At 34.5% G+C, this 8,591-nt stretch overlaps 1 pseudogene across 1 annotated transcript; it reads right to left on the reverse strand.

Moving 5' to 3' along the window:
- Positions 1-2,783: 2,783 nt before the first annotated feature.
- LOC103588491 lies at positions 2,784-3,275 on the reverse strand (annotated as a pseudogene). The gene has a single exon (XR_550319.1). The product of XR_550319.1 is annotated as an AP-1 complex subunit sigma-2 pseudogene (transcript).
- Positions 3,276-8,591: the final 5,316 nt, after the last annotated feature.

The raw sequence follows: 8,591 nt of genomic DNA on the forward strand, positions 1-8,591 counted from the left end.
TTGTTATTTTTTTGTCTTGTTGATAATAGCCTTTCTAACTGCAGTGAGATGATATCTCATTATAGTTTTAATTTGCTCCCTGATGATTAGTGATGTTGAGCATTTTTTCATGTACCTGTTGGCCATTTGTATGCCTTCATTTGAGAAATGTCTATTTGGGTCCTTTACCCATTTTTTAATTAGGTTATTTGTTTTTTTTGCTGTTTAGTCATTTAAGTTCCTATGTATTCTGGATATTAGCTCTTTGTGTGATGTGTAATGGCAAACACTTTCTCCCATTCTGTAGGTTGTCTTTTCACTTTGTTGATAGTGTCTCTTTCTGTGCAGAAGCTTTTGAGTTTGATGTAGTCCCATTTATGCATTTTTGTTTTAGTTGCCTGTGCCTTTGTACTCTCGCTTTAAAAAGTACTGCTCACTCCCATTTTGTGTAGCATTTTCCCTGTGTTTTCTTCTAGTAGTTTTATAGTTTTGGGTCTTAAATTTAGGTCTTTGATCCATTTTGAGTGGATTTTTGTGTATGGTGAGAGATAGGGGTCTAGTGTCAATCTTCCATATGTGGATATCCAGTTTTCCCAGCACCTTTTGTTGAAGAGGCTGTCTTTTCCCCATTGTATGTTTTCGGCACCTTTTTTGAAAATCAGTTGGTTGTAAGTGCAGTGGTTTATTTTGGGGCTCTCTATACTATTTCATTGGTTAGTTTGTCTGTTTTTCTGCCAGTACCATGCAGTTTTGGTTTATAGTATAGCTTTATTTTATATTTTGAAAGCAGGAAGTGTGATGTCTTCAACTTTGTTATTTTGTTCAGGATTGTTCTTACTATATGAGATCTTTGTGGTTCCATATAAATTTTAAGATTGTTTTTCCTGTCTCTGTGGAGAATGTCATGGGTATTTTTTTTTATACATTGAACATTTATTATAACTAATTGGCTATGTGATAAGACAGTGCTCACGTGGCCTCAATATTGGTCAGAGTCACAACAAAGCTTAATCCAGCCCAGCATATGCAAGTGAAAATGTAAACCATGAAGACATATTTAGATATGTATAAGTACATATAAAAGTGATGCTGAACAATTATATAGCTTTAAAAATATAGGGGCAACTAAAGCCATTTTATCTCACTTAACTCACTTTTTCATATGAAAGGTGTTTTTTTAAAATTTATATAAGACTTCTGATAACTAGGCAGTGCCATAGAAGGAAAGGAAGCTGTTGTAAAGTTTGTAGCACTTCTAAGAGGAGGGAAGCAAAATAAATTTGGCTTTAACAAGCACCCAGAAGGAACATTAGTGCTTTAAACAGTGACTTTACATGCAACACTTTGTGGAGAGAGGAACACATTTTCTGTAAGATACTGTTATGAAGAATTCCTAGTAAATTAACATTCCCACTTTATTTGGGAGTATCAAAAGGAAACCAACTAAGTAAATGATTATGACCACAAAAAATTCATCTCAGAAATCAAATATGCCTTGGCCTTAAAAATTGTGTGCTCACCATAATGAAATAATCTGTCATCCCAGGTTCAAATGCCTAAGAAATACATTTTAGTGTAAAACAGCATTATTCCAATTTAGTTTTTTAAAATAACCTATATTCCCCTTGCTTTAAGATACATAGTTTTCAATACGGGTCTTTGATAAAAATTTGTTTTTGTTTTTAAGTTTTAACAGAGTTAAATTTTCATTCATTTGATATGTGACATGTCAATTCCCTTTATTCTTATATATACTGAAATTCTGCACTAGTGTTTGGTTTCATCAAACCAGGTTTAATTTACAGTATATACAGTATAATTTAAGTTTCCTTTGTCAAATACAGTAATTAGTAAATGTATATTGCCTGATTATTTGATTTTACATCTATATAGATGTGTCATTTTCATACATGCGCTTAATCAGATTAAGAGAAACTGACTGACCTATAAATTTAAAAATATCCAGAAAAGGTATCTTTTTTTTTCTGCATCATCTTAATTCATATTTACGTTCTTTAATTTATCATTTGATTAAACAAAGTTCCCTTTAAAAAATTGTGTAGGCCTGTGTTAAGCAGCTTAGCAAAACAGTAATACTGACAAGACATCTTAAACCATTAGCCAACATGGCCATGAAGGCAGTGACCATCTACAGTGTGTGAAATGCCACAAGAAATCATCAACAAGGGGGGAGAGTTATGTCAGTCCAATTTCTTCAAGAGCACTACATGGGGTTTCAGCTTCCTCCTGCAGTAGATCAGTCTGCTCAATTGTTTTAAGAAAAATTTTCTTGGATGTTTCCTGAACTTCCCCGCCCAAAAGTAACTCATCCAAAATAAAATATGCCTCCTCAAAATTAAAGATGATATCAAGTTTCTGCTCAATTGTTTTAAGAAAAATTTTCTTGGATGTTTCCTGAACTTCCCTGCCCAAAAGTAACTCATCCAAAATAAAATATGCCTCCTCAAAATTAAAGATGATATCAAGTNACATCTATATAGATGTGTCATTTTCATACATGCGCTTAATCAGATTAAGAGAAACTGACTGACCTATAAATTTAAAAATATCCAGAAAAGGTATCTTTTTTTTTCTGCATCATCTTAATTCATATTTACGTTCTTTAATTTATCATTTGATTAAACAAAGTTCCCTTTAAAAAATTGTGTAGGCCTGTGTTAAGCAGCTTAGCAAAACAGTAATACTGACAAGACATCTTAAACCATTAGCCAACATGGCCATGAAGGCAGTGACCATCTACAGTGTGTGAAATGCCACAAGAAATCATCAACAAGGGGGGAGAGTTATGTCAGTCCAATTTCTTCAAGAGCACTACATGGGGTTTCAGCTTCCTCCTGCAGTAGATCAGCCTGCTCAATTGTTTTAAGAAAAATTTTCTTGGATGTTTCCTGAACTTCCCTGCCCAAAAGTAACTCATCCAAAATAAAATATGCCTCCTCAAAATTAAAGATGATATCAAGTTCACACACACTGCCAAAATACTTGTCAAGTAATCTCACATAACAATGAATTATTTCCAGGGCAATTGGCTCATTGTCCTGATCTTCAATAGCACAGCAGAAATACAGACTAGCATATCTTTTGTAAACAATCTTTAAATCTGGCCACTCAAGGAAGCTGCACATTTTAGGTTTCCGTACTAAAATGGTTTCAACAAGTTCTCTTGTGATCTTTTCCTTCTCCTTGTCTGAAAGTGGGACATACCATTTCTGCAGTTGAAGCTTTCCTTGATGACTAAAAAGCAACATAAACTGCATGGCGGCCGAGGGTGCAAGTGCGGCAGGGGCTGTGTTGCCATGGGGAGGGGCATCACTGGTATTTTGATAGAGATTGCTTTGAATGGGTAGATTGTTTGGGTAATATGGACATTTTGATTATGTTAATTCTTCTGACCCATGAGCATGGGATGCCTTTCCATTTATTTGTGTCCTCTTTAATTTTTTCACCAATATTTTATAGTTTTCTTTGTAGATTTATTCCCTGGTATTTCATTTTTTGGTAGCTGTTATGAATAGGATTATTTTCTTGATTTCTTCATCAGCTATTTTGTTGTTGGCATATAGGAAGACTACTGATTTTTATTTGTTGATTTTGTATCCTACCACTTTACTGAATTCATTTGTTAGTTCTAGTAATTGTTTTGGTGGAGTCTTTAAGATTTTCTATGTATAAGATTATGTCATCTGTGAATAGGGATAGTTCGACTTCCTCTTTTCCAATGTGAATGCACTTTATTGCTTTCTCTTGCCTTATTGCATAAGCTAGAATTTCTATTACTATGTTGAATAAGAGTGAGGAAAGGGGCATTTTTGTTTTGTTCTGGATCTTAGAGGAAAATCCTCCAATTTTTGTACGTTCTGTCTGATATGAGCTGTGGGTTTGTTGTATACGGCCTTTATTGTGTTGACATACGTTCCTTTTATACCTAATTTGTTGAGTCACGATGGGGTGTTAGATTTTGTCAAATGCTTTTTCTGCATCTATTGACACTATCAGATGTTTTTTCCTCTCATTCTGTTGATGTGTTGCATCACATTTATAGATTTGTGTATGTGGAACTGTCATGCTAGGGCTGGGTCTGGAGTTCACAGAACTCTCAAGCCCGTTCACAGACTGAGTCACAAACCCTTCACACACCAGATTGGCTCCCCAGACCCCTCACATGCCAGGCTGGGTCACCAGACCCCTTACACACAGGTCAATGGGCTACATAACCGGCAAACAGGTCCTTGGAAGTTGTAGGTTGGAAAGGCATGGCTGCTTGAGCAGGGCGGCCACGTGAGGTAGTAAACTCCAGCCAAGGTGGCGGTGCCCCACAGGCACACTAACTCCACCCACACACAACCTGTTCACAGCAAATGCTCGGCAAGATTCCAAACATCTGAGGGGCCCTGACCATTTTCCTATATTTTCCCAATAGGAACCGTCCTTGTAGCCCTGAAACGCATCCTACTTGATCATGATGTATGATCTTTTCAATGTGTTGCTGGATTCTGTTTGCTAGTATTTTGTTGAGGATCTTCATGTCTGTGTTCATTAGGGATATTGGTCTGTAGATTTTTGTGTGTGTTTTTCCTGTTTTGGTATGAGGGTAATGCTGGCCTCATAGAATAAGTTTGGAAGCATTCCTCCTTTTCAATTTTTTTGGAAGAGTTTGAGAAGAATTGGTATTAGTTCTTCTTTCAACGTTTGGTAGAATTTGACAGTAAAGCCATCTGGTCCTGGGATTTTCTTTGTTGGAAGACTTTGTATTACTACTTCAATCTCATAACTTGTTATTGGTCTGTTTAGGTTTTCCAGTCTTTCATGATTCAACTTTCGTAAGCTGTATGTGTCCAGGAATTTATCCATTTCTTCAAGGTTTTCCAGTTTGTTTGCATATAGTTGTTTGTAGTAGTTTCTTAAGATCCTTTGTATTTCTGTGGTATCAGTTGTAATACCCCCTTTTTCATTTCTGATTTTACTAGAGTCTTCTTTTTTCCTTCATTAGTCTAGCTAAATTTTTATAGATTTTGCTTATCTTTTTGAAAAACCAGCTCCTTATTTCATCAATCTTTTTTTTATTGTTGTTTTTTTTAACCTCTAATTCATTTATTTCTTCTCTGATCTTTGTTATTTTTTCTCCTTCTACTGATTTTGGGTTGGGTTTGGTTTGTTTCTGTTTTTCCACTCCTTGAGCTGGAAAGTTAGGTTGTTTACTTGGAGTTTTTCTTCTTTTTGATGTATGTCTTTATTGTTATAAACTTCTCTCTTAGGACTGCCTTTGCTGTATTCCATAGGTTCTGATATGTTGTGTTTTCATTTTCACTGTCTCTGTGAATATTTTAATTTTCTTCTTGATTTCTTCTTTGGTCCATTCATTGTTTAGGGGCATATTGTCTAATTTCTATGTATTTGTATGATTTCTACTGTCCCTTTTGTTATTGATGTCTAGTTTTATTCCATTGTGGTCCTATAAGGTAATTGATATGATTTCAATTTTAAAAATTTGTTGAGACTTGTTTTGTGTCCTAACATGGTCTATTCTGGAGAATGTTCCATGTGCTGCTGCGAAGAGTGTGTATTCTGCAGCTGTTGGATGAAATGTTCTATAAATGTCTGTTGGGTCAAGTCAGCCTACAGTAGAGATTAATTCTGATGTTTCCTGGTTAATTTCTGTCTGTATGATCTGTCCTTTGCTGAAAGTGGGGTATTAAAGTCCCCCCCAACTGTTATTATGTTGGAGTCAATCTCTCCCACTAGGTCCAATAGTAATTGCTTTATATAACTGGGTGCTTGGGAGTTGAGTGCATATATATTTAGAATTGTTACATTCTCTTGTTGAATTGATCCCTTTATGATTGTATAATGACCCTCCTTATCTTTTTTTACTTTCCTTGGCTTGAAGTCTATTTTATCTGATATAAGCATAGCTACTGCTGCTCTTTTTTGGTTTCCATTTGCATGAAATATCTTTTTCCATCCCTTCACTTTCAGCTGGTGTGTGTATTTATAGGTAAAGTGAGTTTCTTGTAGGCAGTATTTTGTTGGTTCTTGTTTTATAATCCATTCAGTCTCTCTGTGTCTTTTAATTGGGACATCGAATTCATTTACATTTAGAGTTATTATTGATATACAGGATCTCATTACTGCCATGTTTCTATTTTGTTTTCTGTATCTTTTTTTCCTTTTTGTCGTGTTACTATCTTCCTTTGTGGTGGAGTGGTTTTCTCTAGTTTTACATTTTGCTTTCTAGCTATTTATTTTTAGTATGCCTCTTCGAAGTTTTTCTGTTATTGTTACCAAGAGACACAAAACATGGTATAGTTATAACACATTATTTTAGACTAGTAATAACTAAACTTTGAAATCTAAGAAAAAAAAAAAACCAAAGCCAACTCTATGCTTTGGCATCATCCCCCCCCCACTTTTTGCCAATTTTTTTGTTTCAGGGTATATCTTGTAATATTGCCTTTCTCTTATATGGTTCTTTTATATGTTACCATCTTGTTAGGTTTGTCCTTTAATCTTCCTACTAGCAATGTAAGCGGTTTATTCATCATCCTTACAATATTGGATTATTCTGAGGTTGTCTGTGAACTTCCTTTACTAATGAGTCATGTACCTTCAAATGTTTTCTTGCTGCTCCTTAGCATCATCTTCCTTCAGATTGAAAAGCTCCCTTTAGCATTTCTTGTAATGCAGGTCTAGTGTTGATGAATTCCCTTGGTTTTATTTATTGGGCAAGACTATTTCTCCTTCATATTTGAAGGTTAGTTTTGCTGGATACAGAATTCTTGTCTGACAGTCTTTTTTATTTTTATTTTTTGTTTCAACACTTTGAATATATTGTCCCATTCTCTTCTGGTCTGTAGGGTTTCTACTGAGAAATAAGCTGAGAGATGTATTGGGGCTCTATTCAATGTTATGTGTTTCTTTTCTCTTGTTGGTTTTAGTAATCTCTCCTTGCCTTTGTTTTTGATGATTTGGTTATGATGTGCTTTGGGTTGTTCCTCTTTGGATTGAATTTGACTTGTGACCTCTGAACTTCCTGTATCTGGATGCTGTCATCCTTCTCCATACTTGGGAAATTTTCAGCCAGTATTTTCTTGAATATGCCTTCTACATCTCTTCCTTTTTCTTCTTTGGGTATGCCAGTTATGCAGAAGTTATTTTGCTTGAGGGAGTCCCATATGTGCTGTGTTTCTGTTTCATTTTTTTCTTATTCTTTTTGCTTCTCTGATTGGATAATTTCATGTGTTTTATCTTTGAGTTCACTGATTCTTTCCACCATTTGATTGTCCGTTTTTGAGCTTGCTACTGAGTTTTTCAGTTCAGCTACTGTATTCTTTATTTCTAGAAGTTCTATTTTTTTTTTAATTGATTCTATTGTTAGGTTTCTCGTTCCATTTCTCAGTTGTTTTCCAGATATCATTTAATTTTCTCTCTATTTTCTTGTGACTCCGTGAACATCCTTAAGAGGGTTATTCTGAATTATCTGTCAGACATTTGATAAAGAAATGATTAATATTTGATTGATCTCAGACGTTTCTTAAAAATTTGATTTTTGTTATAATTTCTATACTCTTGTCTCTTACCCTAAACCTATGTTAGATTCTTGAATAAGAAAAATCATGCTATTCGTAGTATAGGTAAAATCTCATCTAAGGTTACCTAATTTGGGAGTATATTCTTAGAAATAAATTTTTGAGTACATAAGAGCTATGTATAAAACAAAACTGGGGTCCTGTTTTCCTTTATGCATTATCAAGTATTATACTTTTAATCTAGTATGAAATGTGGGAAGTATCAAGAACACTGGATACTAATTTCTCTGGGATAACTCTGGCTTTCTGACTGTAGTATTTGCTAGTACTGCACAGAGCACAGGTTTTATTCCAGAAAGTCCTGGATTTGACTTTCCTACTTACTCATTTTATGAAGTTAGACAAGCAACAGCCTCTCTGAGATTCATTTACTTGTTTTACTCATATATCATTAAATTTTTCTGAGAAGGGTTGTTATGCCTAGACTTGATAATTTTTTGTACCATGGCAATTTTGTTGAAAGGATAAATGCCAAAAAGCAGCACTTGGAAAATAAAGTGTTACTGATAATATGAAAGTATATTTAGAAAAATTCTAACTACAGATTTCTTTTTCATTACCTTTAAGTAGTTTTAGATACTTTCCAGTCATATCTCTACAGATAAAGTTAAAGAAAAATACATTTTAAAAAAAGATTTGTTGCAACTAAACCAATTAAAGCTGGATTCTGTGGGCCAGTTATATTCTCTTAGGTAATAACTTTTACTTTATTTTTTTCCTTTCATGAGTAAGTTGAGGCTATTATCTTTATTGATATCACTTGATCTGGTAACGACCTTCCTTAAATTTTTTTTCTTTCCTTGTTTTATTTTTGGCAGCTGGCCAGTACAGGGACTCAAACCCATGACCTTGGTGTTATAAGATTGTGCTCTAAACTACTGAGTTAACCAGCTAGGCCTTCTTTCCTTGTCTTGAAGTCTATGTTATCCATTATAAGTATAGCTATGCCTGCTCTTTTATATTTCTCCTTGCATAAAATATCTTTTTCCATCCCTTCACTTTCAG

This window comes from Galeopterus variegatus, unplaced genomic scaffold (genome assembly GCF_000696425.1).
Source record: "Galeopterus variegatus unplaced genomic scaffold, G_variegatus-3.0.2 Scaffold33, whole genome shotgun sequence".
Classification (NCBI taxonomy): domain Eukaryota; kingdom Metazoa; phylum Chordata; class Mammalia; order Dermoptera; family Cynocephalidae; genus Galeopterus; species Galeopterus variegatus.